This window comes from Eurosta solidaginis, chromosome 2, assembly GCF_040869045.1.
Source record: "Eurosta solidaginis isolate ZX-2024a chromosome 2, ASM4086904v1, whole genome shotgun sequence".
In the NCBI taxonomy this organism is placed as follows: Eukaryota; Metazoa; Arthropoda; class Insecta; order Diptera; family Tephritidae; genus Eurosta; species Eurosta solidaginis.
Window position 1 is genome coordinate 133,686,489 of NC_090320.1, and position 19,084 is coordinate 133,705,572.

The 19,084-nt window shown below is 40.8% G+C and overlaps 1 pseudogene; it reads left to right on the forward strand.

Annotated features, from left to right (window-relative positions):
• Positions 1-6,455: 6,455 nt before the first annotated feature.
• LOC137241654 (histone deacetylase 6-like) lies at positions 6,456-18,420 on the forward strand (annotated as a pseudogene).
• The last annotated feature ends 664 nt before the right edge of the window (positions 18,421-19,084 follow it).

The window sequence follows — 19,084 nt, forward strand, 5'->3', positions numbered from 1 at the left end:
ATACACAGTCCACCGTCTGCCCCTCCGCTCGGCCGCTAACACGATAACTTGCGCAAAAATCGATATATCTTTACTAAACTTAGTTCAAATACTTATCTGAACTCACTTTATCTTGGCAGGAATACTGTTCGTGGTATTACATATATAAATAAATTAGCGGTACCCGACAGATGATGTTTTGGGTCACATTGGTCCACATTTTGGTAGATATCTCACAAAAGCATTCACATATCCCTTTTAAAACCCTCAAAAATACTTTTCATTTGATATCCATATCGTACAAACACATTATAGAGCCACCCTTGGTCCAACTTTATGGCGATATCTCGAAAAGGCGTCCTATAGAACTAAGGCCCACTCCCTTTTAAAATACTCATTAACACCTTTCATTTGGTACCCATAATGTACAAACACATTATAGAGTCACCCCTGATCCACCTTTATGGCGATATCTCTAAAAGGCGTCCACCTTTAGAACTAAGGCCCACTCCCTTTTAAAATATTCTTTAATAAATTTCATTTGATACCCATGTCATATGCTTCCTAAGGAAATCGGTTCTATGTATCGGAGCGACTATGGATTTTTCGCGACCAAGGACTGTCATTTCAGTGTAACCCCATTTAATTTGTATTGTCCCTCCCACAAATTGCCATCCTCCCAGCAGCTGCTTGCAGCGCGATTGCTCCATTCTCTCCTGCTATGGGAAGGTATCGAACAAAATCCAGGTCCGGCTCCTGACCCCGGTCTTGAAAAGTGGTTCTGCTGCGTTTTTCGGAAAAGAATCTTTTTAGAATGGTCATACTCTTGTCAGTGTATCACGTGCAAGAAATGGTTGCGTCGGACAGGTAGTTCTGGGCTAGATCCCAAAACTCGACGTCTACGTTAAGGGCGTCCCGTAGTCTACGCCTTAGCGCCCCCCTCCTCTACTACCTTCCACCAGCCCTGCTGCTCAGCAAGCCACAATAAGTACCCGCTGCTATTCGCGCCCTTCGGCGCCACCAGCTCATACGGCCGCTACCACTCATAACTACAATCTCCGTAGAAGAGTCGGTAACAATGCGGGCTATCACCCTTCGCCCCTGTCTTCTTCCCCCCTATTTTCCGGCAGTAATCGTGTAGGTCACACTCTTAGTCCACACAACTTTTGCACCGTTTCCACCAGCACAGAACATATACGTTTGCGACATCTGCCCAATGCAGCTCCTGCCTTGGACGGTGCAACTTTCCTAGATGTCCTGGTCTCCGCGACGGCAACCCCCCCCCCTCCGGCGGGTTTCATTTGGCCATGTAACCAGGCCGCAAACCCAAATACACCGGGTACCCCAATGCTTACCCAGGCGTATCCAGTCCCAGGGCCACAACAGCAACTGCGTCTAGCTTTTCACAACTCAGGCATAGTCACCCGTCACTTACCCCTAGAGTGACCACGTCTCCCCCGCTGCACTTTAGATTTCTGCAGTTAAACTGTAATGGATTAACTGGGAAGTTCACGGAGATAGTCGATTTTATGAAGCGGCACAACATCCGCATTGCCGCGATTCAAGAGACTAAACTCCCAGAAAGATCTGCTCTGCAGACCTGTTCTGGGCATAATGTTCACAGAAAAGATCGCGAGAGCGGAAATGGAGGAGGTCTCGCGTTTATCATACACCACTCAGTGCAATATCATATATTTGATCTCGACATCGGCCGCAGGGACTGTGTCTTAGAACGTCACGGCTTATCTGTCCGGTCAGGCAATGTTTACCTAGAAATCATCAAAATCTACATCCCTCCTGACACCTGTTGGCCCAGTGGCGGTATCCACTTAATCGCTGGGGATAATCGCATTATCTTAGGCAATTTCAATGCCCATCACGATCTATGGCATTCAAACGTGCAGGCTGACAGCAGGGGTGAGATGTTGGCGGATCAAATAGAAGAACCGACGTTCTGCACTATAAACGGATAAGCTCCACTCGTATGGTAGGAAACTGTCACAATTCGGCCGATATATGAATCGTGAGCGCAATACTCGTAAACTGCGTCAACTTGCAGCCGATGATAAAATTGGCATCCGACCACTTGCCAACACTTATTTCGCTCGAGCGTACCGCCGACTTCATCGTCACTGAAAAACTCACTTTCATAAACTTTAAAAAAGTAAAGTGGGATGAATAAAATCCTTTACAGGCAGCCGCTTTGCTGCGCTCCCTGTCACGACTGATGGTCACCAAGAGGAGCGTGCTTTCCGCAAGGTCATTGAATCCGAAATTCGGCCTCACTTTCCGCGGAGGCCGCAAATCTAGAGAGAGAACATGACCATATAAGACAGCGCGATCCCAGCGACCCCCAAATAAAGGATATAAACCAATGCATCAGATTGCTTGTGGATGAACACAAGCGGGTGAAATGGAAGGATCTAAGTAGTTGTAACATCTCTGCCGGTGTGGGTAAGCTTTGACGCGGCGTAAATCCCTATCGAGTCCGTCCAAGCACAATGACAAAATTTCCATCGCCTTTGGCGATAAAGTGCTGTCAGATGCGAAAAAATGCGCGAGCGTTTTTTTCCGACAATATATAATGCATTCTACGGTTGACAAACCTAGATGGAGGGCCAACAGACGTGCACATAAACATAAATTCAGTGCGTCCCCTATTACCATCACCGCCAAAGAGGTTGGGGATGCCATCGGTCATGCTAAACCATCTAAAGCAGTGGGCCTATGCTTAAAAGCCTAGGAGAAGAGAGTTTCAACTATTTAGTGCATGTCTTTAACCTGACTCTTTCCACCTTTGTCATTCCCGAGAAATGGAAAATGGCCAAGGTGGTCCCGCTACTAAAGCCTGGGAAACCAGCTAACATAGGAGGCTTATGTTGTTCGATATCTCTCCTATCGCCAGTAGCCAAGACGCTTGAGGCCATTTTGCTCCCCTATTTCAAAGCAAATTTGCAACTAGCATGTCATCAGCATGGCTTTATAAAACTTCATAGCACAACCACCGCGCTAAATGCCATTAGCACCCAAATAAATTGCGGTTTAAATCAAAATCCCCACCACAGAACAGTACTCGTTGCCCTAGACCTATCGAAAGCTTTTGATACGGTCAACCATGGCACGTTACTGCAAGACCTGAAAGGGTCTATCTTTCCCGAAAGTCTTAAAAGGTGGACCGCAAATTATCTAGGTAGTCGGCAGGCATCGGTACAATTTAGAAAGGCAACATCAAAACCAAGAAGAATTAAACAAGGGGTGCCACAGGGTGGTGTCCTATCCCCACTTTTGTTTAACTTCTACATATCAAATCTACCTTCGCCACCAGAAGGAATTACTATCGTTTGCTACGCCGATGACTGCACAATAATGACCACAGGCACACGCCCACAGATCGATGAGCTTTGCAACAGAATATACGGCTACCTCCCTGATCTCTCCATATTCTTCACCTCGCGAAACCTGACATTATCACCGAATAAATCATCGGCAACCTTATTTACAACATGGACATCCCAAGTGTCGACCATTTTGAACATCCACGTCCATGGTGCTACGCTACCGGCTGTCTTACATCCCAAAATCTTGGGTGTGGCGTTTGATCCGGATCTACATTTTGGGGATCATGCAGCCGCAGTTGTACCGAAAATCCAGAGCCGTAATAAAATTCTCAAATCTCATGCTGGCAGTACTTGGGGAAAAGATAAAGAAACGCTCGTTTCCACTTACAAAGCAATTGGCCAGCCGATTGCATGCTACGCGTCCCCGATATGGTCGCCAAGCCTAAAGACTACCCACTGGAAGAGGCCTGCCAAAATACTGCCCTCAGAACCGCCACGGGTTGTCTTTTTATGTCCTCCCCAGAACACCATCTACATAATCAGGCGAGAATACTTCACATTAGGGAGAGAAATGAAATGGTAACCAAACAGTTCCTGTTGAATACCCAGAATCCTTGGAATTACAACAGACATCTGATTGATGAGCCAACACCGCCCAGGGGCTTAAGGAGTTATCTCCGTAAGCATTAAGAGTAAATATGGAAACTGAGAACACATCCGTATGAAGCCAAAAAACACATGCAGGTCCTCAATGAACTTCACGAACAGGCGTCGGACCTGTATGCCTGGATGTGCCCGGTTAATACTGTACTCAAAGAACAATACCTTGCTCAATCGCAAACATACAAATTAAATTAAAACATACAAGTTAAAGTTGGTGACGAAAACTAAAGTGTTTTGTTTAATTTAATTCATGCTAGATTAAAGGAAAATAAAAATAACTCTATTAAAAGGTGTTGATTTATTTAAACTTCGAAAGAAAAGTGATAATTTTTGCTGAAAGCGGCAAAACATGTGTTATATTTGCTAAATATAGCAAATCCAGTACGAGAACTTTTATTACTGTGCTGAAGCATATAAATTGGAGTACCTCACAAAAAGGTAATTCCGTAAGTCGCGTGTCACTCTAGCTTATATTCGATCTGGATACTGTAACAGGTTAAACTCTTACCTATCCAGAATCAACCCCGATATACAAAGCATATGTCCTGCTTGTAACGTGTCCCCACATGACACCAACCATCTCTTTAATTGTATTGTGGACCCAACGCCTCTAACACCCCTCTCAACATAGTCCACCCCTGTTGAAACAGCAAGTTTCCTTAGACTCCCGTTAGAGGGTATTGATGACAATTTGTAATGGGTTGAACCTATTGGAAGGGGCGAAGCACTGCTACAGTAACCACAACGCATGTCATACAAACGCATTCCAGGGTTACCCTGGGTTCATTTTCCTACATGAAGATTTTGCCTTATTTGACAAAGGATGAAGGAAAATCATTCCAAAAACGTCACCCTTGGTCTACAATTTGGTCGATATTTCCAAACGTATGTGATATGGAATCAAAATCCACTTATAAACCATATACGAAACCAACGCAGCTAAGCTGTCAGCTGAGTATGTACACCCGATCTTAGCCTTCCTTACTTGATGCTTTTTGTCGTTATTCATCTTGTTCGTACGTCCCATTGCTAGACGAGACCAGCTTAGGGTCAATTTATTGGAAAGGCGAAAAAGTGTCGTCAGCCGCGACAGAGCCCCTTACCGCGGTAAGACCATTTCTACTCTCTGAGGCGGCCGGTGTCAGAGAGGCTCCGTACAAATACAGCCAGACTAACCTCCTGGCTGCAAACATCCAATGAACACGGTGCCGCATAACAACCTGGATTGGGAGGGGCAGATCTTGGTCATCGCTCACCCTAGTACTAAGCCACCGCAGTCATTGAGATCCATATGAACCTCCATCTTACTGGGTAGCATATTCCCTTGGTCAGCGACTAAGCCCTCGCGTCGCGGCAAGATGTGTTTCCATCGCGAGGATACGATATCACCTAAGTAAGTTAAATCTATCCGATACCCAAATTTGTCGTTTCTGTGAGCTGGAAGATGAAATGCCGGTCACATTATGTGAATTATATATTGTGAGTCAATTGACTATGTTATATGTGTCTACGTGAATGTTTGGGATTACCAAGTAGATATGTTTGTTATGGCCTTTGAACTAAAATTTATATTTGTAATTCCTTTCTTCACCAGCGAATAAAATGGAAATGCCCCTGAAGATGCTAAAAAAGTTTTAGTCGGGAAAAATAGTGGAATGTTTCATTTGCACTAAGCAGTGGTGAGATTGGATTAGCCTACGAAAAAATTCAACAAAAACTGTACAATGATCATTTTTCATTCGTAAAAATTGGCCTAGCCAACGTATCCACTGTGCTTTAATTCGCTGGGGGTCCATATATCTTTCAAAGAAATTTTCTCCCAAGCACCCTCACAGCACATCATCTGATGTTGTAATGGTACATGCTTCAGTACCATATAGCAGGACGGATACGATGAATTCCAACGCAAATGCGCCGACTCTTTTCCTGATGACAGCAGGTACTGTATTTTGTTCTTATTCAACATGAAACCCATCTTTTCCGCTTCTTTTCCAGTTTGGAGTAAGCAGAACCTACGGCGCGGGTGTTTAGGCCCATGATGTCAATGTCGTAAGCCACTAATTGCATGCGTGTATAGATTATTTTTTCAGAGCGGTTAACTTCTGCAGCTAGCATAATTTTCTCCAGAATCAAATGAGAGTAATAATCCCCTGCTACAAATTGTCAAAGTACGTTGGAGATATTCTACAAGCTTTAATATCGGAAAAATACAATGTTAAGAATTCCTTTAATCTAAAAGATAGATTAGCCAATATAAGGTTATGTGATGATGAAGTTCTAGTGTAATTTGATGTCGTTTCATTGTTCACTAACATACCAACAATGTTAGCCTCGAAAATAATTCTAGGAAAATGGAACCAAATAAAAGAAAAAACCAATATTCCAAAGCCGAAATTCCAGGAGATATTAGATTTCTGCCTTAAAGATAATAATTATTTTATATTTGATAATAAGCTTTATACGCAAACGTTTGGAATGCCTATGGGCAATCCAATTTCACCTACAATCGTTGACAATGCTATTTTGGAACTTAAGCAACGATTTGACATAGACATAAAATTTATATGTAAATATGTGGACGATCTCTTGGATATAACTAAACGTAACGACGCGAACATTATTCTAGATATTCTGAATAAATATCACAAAAAACTGCAATTTACAATGGAAATGGAAGCCAACTCCAAAATACCTTTTCTTGATGTCTGCATCCATAGGGAGAAATACAACCTTTTTCTTGACTGGTATTCAAAACCTACCTCTTCTGGACGCTTAATAAACTACCTTTCCTCGCAGCCGACCAAATATAAGATTAATACAGCAAAAAGTTTCATACATACAATTTTGACCTTAAGCCACAAAACTTTTCATAATGCCAATATACAAAAAATTTATAATATTTTACGCAGCAGCAATTATCCTAATAACTTAATACGAGAGCTAATAAACCAAGAAATCATGAAATCCAGCAACCAACATAACAAAAGAACAAATTTAGAAACGAAAGCAGCGAAAAAGTTTTACTTACCGAAAATATTGATCACAGCATAATAAAAACAACAAACACAACACTTGCCTATAAGTCAAACCGTACTTTGTCAACGATATTTCCAAGAACAAAGTGTCCTGTAGATCTCCATCAACAAAACAACGTCATTTACGAAATTACTTGCAAAGGAAAACCAAACGACGAATGCGGCAAAATATATATTGGCACCACAAAGCGTCCCTTATGCGTTAGACTGGGCGAACATGAAGCGGATATAAGAAAACAAAAGAACAGTACAGCGTTATCACAACACATAATATCAAGTGGACACTCAGCTTACTATACTAATGCGAAGATTATTGACAGGGAACCGAAAGAAACAACAAGATACACTTTAGAAAGCCTGAGAATCATTGAAAGAAGAGAAAAGACGATTAACAAGAAATAAGATACAGACAATATAGCATCTGCTTACATTACGTGTTTAGGAAAATAGCTTTTAGTATTGACGAGATTACCATAGCGTTAAGATGATATTGATTTACTGTCCATAAATGTTCAATGTTTTTATGTTTTTCAAAAGTGTTGTATGTTCAAAAACAATAGTTTTAAATAATTTCAAAAGAGGAAAACCCCTCGGCAGAGTGCAATATTGTAAGTTGGTTTTTTATGTATTATTATCTGTTTTTGGTTGATTTTTCACACGGATTTATCAAACTCAATATATTTTGTATATAATTTAACATTTTTTGTATTTTGTTGTTTGTAACAGTTTTAACAAATAAACACATACCCCTGATGATGCTAAAAAGTTATTAGCGAAACGTTGGGTTAGAAAATTGGAATAATGTAATTTTAATTCGCACTTAAAAAAAAAAACTTTGACCTCAAAAGCCTAATAATATACCTTCAGATTCAACAAGAACTGGTCGGAAATACATGATATTCAAACTCGGAAGGCCTGCCGAATAATCTCTTTATTTTTTCTGCTACGAACAATATTTACAAAGCCAACCAAAATGAGCATTTTCACAAGCATATAAGCTATAAGCATGGAAATTTAGCATGCATATCCCTCAAACACTACAGCAAACAAATATAGAAACTATCTAAGCATAAAGGAGATCTAAAAGTTCTCTTAGAATGCAAACGATACGGACTTATCCCTTATCACCTAACAAATTCAATCACACACGTTGAAACCACTTCTGAAAAGGTAAGACAACAGATTGATAAGTCAAAACAAAGTTTTCTGATGAAAATATTAAATTTAGAAATCACGCAAACCAACATTAACACCAAGCTTACAAAAGATCTATTAAATCAGTCTCAACACCAATTAAAATATACTTTTAATGAGGTAGAATTTAACACATTTGTCAATAAACAAGGTTTCCTCAGTCGCAGGATCGAAGAAAGAAAGAGAACTATACTTACGTCGAAAATAAATAAACTAAAGAACGAAAAAATGAAGAAACTTAAAATAACAACAAACGATAACTGGTTCGTAAATAAAACAACGATTGATTTCCCTAACGAAGTTAAATAGATATTGTCACTTGGAAAAAGTTCACATTACCAACAACAAAATCAAATTATTCACCTATACACATCATAGCCGAAATTGAACAAATTATACAATCATTAGAAAACGAAAAGGATAAAGAAATCGCGCGTAACAGAGTGAGCAATAGAATTCTCCAATTTAAGCGTAACACTAATCATAATGAAGCCCAAAAATTTATATTAGCGGCATTTTATAAGGCGAAAGCGTTCGTCGGCAAATACAAGAACGCAATTGTTTTAACAGAGGCTGACAAGGGAAATAAAACTGTAGCAATGTATAAAACTGAGTACACAGAGCAAATGAGTAAGCTAATCGAAGACAAAAGCACTTATAAAGGAACAAGAACTGACCCTACAAATACTTTACAAAAGAAAAACAACAGAATAGTGGACGATCTTTACAAAAACAAACATATCAATTATAGAGAGAAACAACAACTCATTTGCTCAGCCGCTTCGGCACCTAGAATATATGGATTGCCAAAAATACATAAGCCTGAAATGCTTTTACGTCCTATTGTTTCTTCAGTTATGGTCCCCTGCTACAAATTGTCAAAGTACGTTGGAGATACTCTACAAGTTTTAATATCGGGAAAATACAATGTTAAGAATTCGTTCAACCTAAAAGATAGATTAGCCAATATAAGGTTATGTGATGATGATATTCTAGTGTCCTTTGATGTCGTTTCATTGTTCACTGACATACCAACAATGTTAGCCTCGAAAATAATTCTAGGAAAATGGAACCAAATAAAAGAAAAAACCTACCTCTTCTGGACGCTTAATAAACTACCTTTCCCCGCAGCCGACCAAATATAAAATTAATACAGCAAACAATTTCATACATACAATTTTGACCTTAAGCCACAAAACTTTTCATAGTGCCAATATGCAAAAAATTTATAATATTTTACGCAGCAACAATTATCCTAATAATTTAATACGAGAGCTGATAAACCAAGAAATCATGAAATCCAGCAACCAACCTAACAAAAGAACAAATTTAGAAACGAAAGCAGCGAAAAGTTTTACAGCGTCACATACATACCCAAACTTACCGAAAATATTGGACACAGCATAATAAAAACAACAAACACAACAATTGCCTATAAGTCAAACCGCACTTTGTCAACGATATTTACAAGAACAAAGTGTCCTGTAGATCTCCATCAACAAAACAACGTCATTTACGAAATTACTTGCAAAGGAAAACCAAACGACGAATGCGGCAAAATATATATTGGCACAACAAAGCGTCCCTTAGGTGTTAGACTGGGCGAACATGAAGCGGATATAAGAAAACAAAAGAACAGTACAGCGTTATCACAACACAGAATATCAAGTGGACACTCAGCTGACTTTACTAATGCGAAGATTATTGACAGGGAACGGAAAGAAACAACAAGATACACTTTAGAAAGCCTGGGAATCATGGAAAGAAGAGAAAAGACGATTAACAAGAAAGGAGATACAGAAAATATAGCATCTGCTTACATTACGTGTTTAGGAAAATAGCTTTTAGTATTGACGAGATTACCATAGTGTTAAGATGGTATTGATTTACTGTCCATAAATGTTCAATGTTTTTATGTTTTTCAAAAGTGGGGTATGTTCAAAAACAATAGTTTTAAATAATTTCAAAAGAGGAAAAACCCTCGGCAGGGTGCAATATTTATGTATTATTATCTGTTTTTAGTTGATTTTTCACACGGATTTATCAAACTCAATATATTTTGTATATAATTTAACATTTTTTGTATTTTGTTGTTTGTAACAGTTTTAACAAATAAACACATACCCCTGATGATGCTAAAAAGTTATTAGCGAAACGTTGGGTTAGAAAAGTGGAATAATGTAATTTTATTTCGCACTTAAAAAAACAAAAAAAACTTAGACCGGAAAAGCCTAATAATATACCTTCAGAAAGTAATAGCACTATACGGTGCACTGTGTCTGAAACCTCGTGTAGTTTCCAACGGCTCGGACCGTCCCAAATCTGGCTGGATACAATTGGCGGGAATGAAACCAATTGTGTTTTACGGAAAAGAAATAAAAACACGATAGTTAGTATTTATACCTAGAAATATGTATAATAATTAAAATCAGTCTTTATTTCGTCTATATGTATAAATACCACAAGAATGCAGGAAATAGGAACTTACGTTTTATTATGTTTGAAATATGCAAAGATGAAAACTCGGCAAACGCAAGAGCAGCTGGTGACTTGTTGAATTGCAAACTAAATCAGAGCCGACGGCAACTTCCAAATCGCCACCGAACCACGAATTTTCGCTCTAAACGAAAGAAAATGCTGGATCAAGAGGACGATTGGAAGTCAGCCGTTCCTTGCTGACAAACGAAAAAATAGTTAAGTCGAGGGCGGCTACCCGATAGGAAATTAATTTGGCCACTGGCCTAAACATGCGGGCCCCTTTGCCATGGGCAATATTGGATATGCCAACACCAGCCGGTTCAACGTTTGACCCTGAAATTATGAAATGGACATTAATTTGAAAAAATTTAAATCTACAATAAGAAATATTTAAGAGCATTTACATATGTAAATTAAAATTTAACGACATGAAAATTGAAATTTTGAAAACAGCGAACATGAAGTACGAAACTAATTGAATAAAAATTTGTACATTTTTAAGAATTTGACATTTAAATAACAAATCATATATAAAAAATTAGCGGTATCCGCTAGATGATGTTCTGGGTCACCCTGGTCCACATTTTGGTCGATATCTCGAAAACGCCTTCACATATACAACTAAGGGCCACTCCCTTTTAAAACCCTTATTAATACCTTTAATTCGATACCCTATCTAGTTGGTCAGGCTTCGTGATATGGGCTATGGGCTTTCTGACTTGGGACACCCTAACCTTCTTATTATGTTCGATTTTATCCCGGACAGGACGGACTATTTTATGCCGATAAGTGCACCCTATACAACCTTCACCCCAGCTATTCCCCGAGAGAGGAGTGAGGAAGAGGATTCATCTGGGGCAGGGGAACGGGTAACTTGTTTACGGATGGGTCGAAATTCGAAGGAAAGGTTGGTGGTGGTTTTTCGTCAAGAGCTAAATATGAGCCGCAAATTTAAGTTGGCTGATCACTGCAGTGTATTTCAAGCGTAAGTTGCTGCGATTAATGATGCTGTGGATGAAATGCTATCCAGTGCTACTCCAGTGAATTTCTTATCCAGTGGATGGCAGGAGGTCTGCCGAAGTAATTGGATTCTGTAAGTAGCTACGTATATTTAAATCACCGCTATTTTACTGTATGTGGTATCACAACGGACTTCATGTTGTCCAAGTGAGTTTTACCTCTCAGGGCAGCTACCACCAAACCTAACCTAACCTATTCAAATACGGCTGCAAGAAGTTGGTAAGGCGCATGCATCAGCTTCTTTGCAAAATATGGTCGGACGAGTGCAGTCCGCCGATTGGAATCCAAGTGTTATTTGAGCAGTTCGCAAGAAAGGGGGTCCCGCAAACTGTCGAGGAATCAGCCTTCTTAATATAGCAATACAAGGTCAACTGAATGAAGCCCACCGTGAATCAGCTGATTGAATATTATCAGTGCGGCTTCAGACCCTGGTAACTCTACCATCAACCAGATGTTCACTATGCGCTAAATCTTGGGAAAAACCTGGTATCACCAATTACTACGGAACTTCTCCCCGCACAACAAAGTGGAAATCCACGGTTTTTGTGATGCATCAGATAAAGCGTATGCCGCGGCGGTATACCTACGAAGGGAAAACAACGACCAAGTTCTCATCAATTTGCTGTTGGCAAAAACAAAAGTAGCTCCGGTAGAAATCAGGTAAACCGGTCGATTCTAAAAGCGAAGTGCTTCCTCTTGACCCTTTCTTAGATAAGGATGACATCATTAGGGCTGGTGTTCGCTTACGGGCGTCTCTTGACTTACCCTATAACGAATGCCATCCAATCATTTTACCATTCAAATGCAAATTGTCCCGCCTTTTAATTCAGTTTATCCACGAAATCTCTTTGCATGGAGAAAATCAACAAATGTTTAGGCTTATTAGAACCAATACTGGATTGCTAGGGTTAAAAATATGACAATGTCCATTTTTCACAACTGTAAGGTCTGCAAGATCTATAAGAAACGGGTACAAACCCAACTCATGGGGAATTTTCCTCAGGAACGTACCACATTTTCCCGACCATTTACCAACACCGGAGTAGATTTTGCAGGACCATTCCACATCAAAAGTTATAGAGGTAAAGGGTGCCGTATATCAAAAGTTTATGTCTGTCTGTTTGTCTGCTGTAGTACGAAAGCCATATGTACATTTGGAAGCCACAACCGACCTCAGCACCCAATCCTTCCTTGCGGCATTCTCGCGGTTTATCTCCAGGAGGGGATTCCAAAAAAATGTTTACTCCGACAATGGAACTAACTTTGTCGGAGCCTCACGATCTCTGATATCTGAATTTCAGGCGGTTATAACAGATTCGCGTGAGAACGCATTATCTAAATACGCTCATCAACTTCTGCAATGGCATATTATCCCCACCGCCTCTCCATATATGGGAGGTTTGTGGGAGTGTTCGGCCTGAGTGCGTCGTAAACGGGCAGTGGGTAGGCGCACAAGGGTCGATCTCGCTCAATGGATGATTCACTCAATAGAAAAGAAAGAAGAACACGGGAGGATTTTCCTCGTTATAATGGGTGAACTTTATTATGTGAATATATATATAACCTGGTTACAATATTACCTGAATATATTCTGGAAAACAGTGGAGACCGTTGGCGGCAGATGCGTGCTGGTTGGCTGTTGAAATCAAAGAGGCCGGTTGTATAGCAAGCTACAACCGTTGACCCGCAAAATCCTCCGTTTTGGAGGGGAAGGCACCCACACATCAACCCCGACATGCATATGCATGAGTGCTGACAAAAAACACACATACACGTACATGTACATGCATGCACATGCATGTGGCGGTGAGGGTGTGGGTGGTTACAAATTAATTCGAGTATCGAGTATCGATTCGCAGGGTTGCATTGGGGGGATCGCAGACAGATGCGGAAAAAGTTAGGCATCCTGCCTAAACATGCCGGCCCCCCTTGCGATACGCAACATCGTTTTTACCCCCACCGATCTCCGACCGCTGAAAAGCAACGAGAAAAAAAACGTGTGCATTAAAACTAAACAACCTAAAATCGCGTATTTCGCCAGCGTCGCGGGTGGCCGGGAGTCCTGCCCGACTTGCGCAGCATGCCACCTAAGCTAGGATAAAAATAAACATTAGAAGTGGAGGAAAGTGAATATTTCTTGCCTTTGGTCATACATAATTCTTAGATATAGATAGGATCCATAAGTGATATGACGTAGAAGGTCAATAGTGCTGGACGAAGAGGCCGAGGTCTCCGTTCCAGACTGGCAGAAAAAAATTTTTTTTTTTTTGTTGGACGGAGAGGCCGAGGTCTCCGTTCCAGATCCGCATTGTTTTTGTTTGGTTGGACGAAGAGGCCGAAGTCTCCGTTCCAGACTCGCATTATTTTGGTTTAGGTTTTTCTGGACTGGACGAAGAGGCCGAGGTCTCCGTTCCAGCGTCTAATGTATCGTGTCGCTCTCAGGGCGACTGTGGCATTTTATGGATGTGCCAGGGCGAGTGGCCGTGAGGTTGGTTGGGTGATGCGCGTTTTCACTGCAGCGCATGTATTTCGTCAGTTGTGTATTATATTATTACCCTACAAAACACCTGGTCACACCTACCCACGCCCATGCAAATGTGACTACGAATATAACCTGTCACCGTAAAATGACTAGTCAAATAACGTGGAGTGACGAGAGCGTTTTTGCAAAGTAGTTAGTGCTGTGATTTCGAGCAGCTTATATATTTCAACATAACCAGCAAGGTTGCGGTGTGTGGGAGGTTGGAGCGGACGTGATTCCAAGCCACCCGCGCAAAATTACCTGTTTTCGTGATACGCGTGTTATTTTATTAACAAACGTACGTTAGAATAGGGGAATAAACCGAGTTTAAATCGAAGCGGAGAGGCTCACGAAGGTATGGATTTAATTTTGTGCGACAGCACATGATGAATAGCGAAAATCGTAATTAAACTTGAAAGTGTACCAACTGCCGGTGCTTGCATCCGGATTGGCGATGCGTTCTTCACGACGCGTTCTATCTGCACGTACCATTATGCTAAATGTACCATGCAACTCTGTCGTGTATTTCTTGGTTAGCTGACAGTTGGTATGGTGAATTTGTGGTGTGCGAGTATATATATATACATATATGTATTTGCTTGCCCTTGAAAAAAAACTAGGTCACTGGGGCAGTAGCACACTAGGCCGGTAGAAACAGTAAACTTTTCCCATTTCGGGATTTTGTCGTGTCGGGATTGTTTTATTTCGGGACTCGGATTGTTTTGTACCGAGCCCTTATAATGACTGTTTGTTGTTGAAAAACAACAAGTCCTGCCCCCCGCCAGAAAACCGTACCCAAAAAACGGAAAGGGTGGAAAAATCAAAAAAAAATTCTTTGTAAAAAAAATGTGAAATTTTTGTGTAAAGAGAGGTTTTTTTTTGTTTTTTCCTTTTTTTTTTTTGGTTGTGTATGCCTGGTTGGTACTGCATGAGATGCCCATATGAGTGAAAAAATAGAAAAAAACACGTCAGTCCCAATTTTGAGGTTTTGCGATTTTCGGTACTGATTTTGTCTATTGAGTGTTCGGTATTCGCCCTTAGTTGGACAGCACTAATGAGGCTGCCGTTGTTAGGTTGCGGGTTGCCATCCAGTTGGTTTCCCGTAACAGGAATTTTCCAGGATACAGTAATGCAGGATTGTGGTGGATAAATTAGCCCCACCACTTTGTTATTTACAAAAGAAGTTTCAAGCTGGTAAAGTAAACCGTAAGTATGACGGGTTCCTAACGAATTTTTCATAATTTTTTCTAATGGGTTTTCTATTTTCTTTCCTTTTCAGTGTCAAATGGACCCAAGGCAGTACATCTATGTGACACTGGAGTCAGCGGATGAGGGTGCGGAACCCATTGAGGTGGTCGCGGACATCCGCTATACGGAGCGGCGAAGGGGCTCCTGGCCATGTTTTGCGCCGGTCGAGGTTCTGCAGCATGCAGTGAGGGAGGCGCTGCGGTGCGCCGACCCCGGGGTGCTCCGTGCTAGGCGGACGCCCATTGTCGTGAGGGTGCGCGGGAGGGCCACGACGTGGTACTCCACGTTTTACCGCGGGTGTGAGGGAGTGTTATGGGTGCGGCGGCCGCACCAGGATCCAGTGCCTCATTGGCAGTTTAGTTGCCGGGTGTGCCAGCGGGCACTAAGCTCGTTCGCGTGCTTAATTACCCATTTGAATGGGCATATGGGCTTTTTCCCGTACCGGTGCGGGGATTGTCTAAAGCGGTATACGTCTTCGGCTGCGTTATCCCTGCACCGCAAACGGATGCATTAATCAGTCAATTTTTGACATTTGAATTTGTTTTTTTTTTTTTTTGTACTTATGAGTTGTATGAAGTGTTATAAAATAAAATGGAATAAAATTTAATGCTCACAAATACTGTCGATGTTCTTATTTGGATCGTGGTCAACCTGGCAGAGGCGTTGTGAAACGGTCCATTTGGTGGTCGCGTTAGGTAACGTGGCAACTCTGCCGTTTCTCGTTTTCTTGTATGTATCATTCATACATACCTACGTTGGTTGAACATTCCAGTATAGAGAGTGAAGCAAAAACAAAAATGAATCGAAAGATTTATTTTACCGTTTTTCTTCACTTCATGTGAAATTTACGCGTTGCTGGACACAAGGGTAAGTAGTAAAACATTTTGCAATAATTTTATTTCAATAACTATGTTTTATGTTATTTCAGATTTTTAATACATTTTCTTTTCTTTTTCAGGTGACTGGTGGTGGAGGTCCAGAACAGTGGATGGGTAAGTATGCCGGTATCGTTCCGTTTTTTAGTGTTTTGTACATTTTCTAACTTCTTTACTTTTGTCTTTTCTCGTTTCAGGTATTGGTGATGAAAGGTTCTTGTGCACAATTTTTGCGTAAAGAAATTTAAGAATCCAGCAAAACACAATTTATTTGCATTAAATTTACGTTGATTATAAGAAAATTTATTCAACGGTTACTGTTTCTTCAACAATGTGGCCATAGCAGCACAATACGCTTTAGACATTTTGAAGTTAAGCAAAATGAGAATTGTCGATTGGGATATACATACATCATGGACAGGGTACGCAACGTTTCTTCTACAATGATCAAAGGGTTCTTATTTTTCTATACATCGTTTTGAGCATGGCACCTTTTTGGCCAATCTAAAGGAATCCGATTTTGATGCTATTGGTTATGGCAATGGCTTGGGTTATAATTTTAATGTGCCCTTAAATAAAACAAAAATGGGCAATGGTGATTACATGGCAATCTTTCAACAGTTACTTATACCGGTTGCTGTGGAATATCAACCTGAATTGGTTATTATATCGGCTGGTTATGATGCAGCTTTAGGCTGTCCGGAAGGCGAAATGGAAGTCACACCAGCATTTTATCCGCATATGTTAAGTACATTAATGAAATTGTCGCAATCGCATGTAGCTGTGGTTTTAGAAGGTGGTTACTGTTTGGACTCGCTAGCAGAAGGTGCAGCACTCACCCTACGCACCCTTTTGGGCGGGACATGCCCAAGGCTAGTAGAAAAACTTGATCCACCCCGTGAAGTTGTACAAGATGCAATACTCAATTGCATTTATGCACATCGTTCTTATTGGCGCTCTTTGCAAATTCAGCCCATATATACCATGGAAGAACTGAATAATGTTAATCCGCAGCCAAAGTTGCATAAAATTAGTCGCCTATTCATTGGCGGTAAGTCACTGCCTGCACGTTTTCCTACAAGAAACACTGCCCTGGTTATAGCACCAGAAATTGTTGCACAGAATGAGAAGCGCTTGAAGTATTTACAAAGTGAAACCAAATTGCTTTCTCCACAAATACGCGTTTGTTATGTATATGATGATTTAATGCTTCAGCATAGTAACTCCTTCGAAGAGGGTCATCCCGAACAGCCCGAGCACATTAAACGTATTCATGAAATGCCTCAAGACTATCAACTCACGGAACGCATGAAACATCTGCCACCACGTACAGCAACTACAGATGAAATTTGTTTAGCGCATACGCGTGCGCATCTAAATTTTATTCGACGCATAAGCCATAAGGATGAATTGCAAGGTATGGGTGAAAAATATAATTCAGTTTATTTTCATCCAAAAACTTTTGAAGGTGCTACAATGGCGGCAGGTTCGGTATTGCAAGTGGTTGATAAAGTTTTGAAGGGTGAGGCCCGAAGCGGTATTTGCATTGTACGCCCGCCTGGTCACGCCGAGCCGTATGTACCCCATGGTTTGTGTATATTCAATAATGTTGCTATAGCTGCGCAATATGCCATAAGAGATCACGGTCTAAATAGAGTTTTAATCATTGATTGGGATGTCCATCATGGAAATCTCTGATGAAGCGCAAGGAATAAACTAAAAATTGTCAAAACACCGGCCTCAAAAGCCGTAAGAAGCAAAAACCAAGAAATTAACTATCTATCGTTGTGAGAGTTGTCCGTCGCGGTTTTTTTTTTTTTTTGCAAAGCCGTTTAACTCCAGAAATCGAAAAAAGACTAACATTTCTGGCATCATCAGTCAAACTTGGTAATCGAAAGCGCTATCAGGACTGGTTTCAGGACGAATATTTCGCAACACCAGAATCACATAGTTTGCGTTCGGATTTAATACGCTTTATACTAAATGTAATACATCCTGCAAACGGTATGTTTTGTTCGAATATTATCCCACGGGGGGCCCTAATCGGTTGGCTTATATCATCTTGTACAAATCCGATTGCATTGGCGAATGCTAAGCTATCATTATTTTACGACTGGCTCCTTTTTTTTTTTGCTCCAATCAAGGATAATATTATGAACATGGAACTGGGCAATTTAGTAATGTATCATTCAATACGTAAGCATCCCTTTGTTAGCAGCACATTATTGGATTTTCTTGGCCGTATTATGAAAAATTTTGATGTAAGGCATGAGGATAAAATACGTACAGGCGTGTATAATTCATTGAATAAGATACTCGAGAAGCAGGTCATTCCAAATTTACAGCCACTATTCGAATTACCAAAAATTAGATCGTGAGCTGCGTAATTTAATTCGGGAAAATTTTCGAGAGTTTGTCTCACAGTGCAGTGACAGGCAATCCTTTAATAGCGACACTCCGGTCATGGAATTCATAGGAAATGATTTTTGTGCCGTTAGCGGTGCGGATGATCGTATAAGCATACTAGAGGTAAAGCGCGCAGTTGAAGATCTTTTGAAGCAGAAACCGCAAAGTGACATTTTCCACAAATTTGATGGCAGCGGAGATGCAGCCCCATGCACTGGTACTTCAACGTAGGAAAAGGAGATAGCTACCGTTCGCGAAGATGGACGTTTGAATATCGTCAATGCCAATGGTGTGCACACTGTATATCGCACTATCGGTGCGGACAGT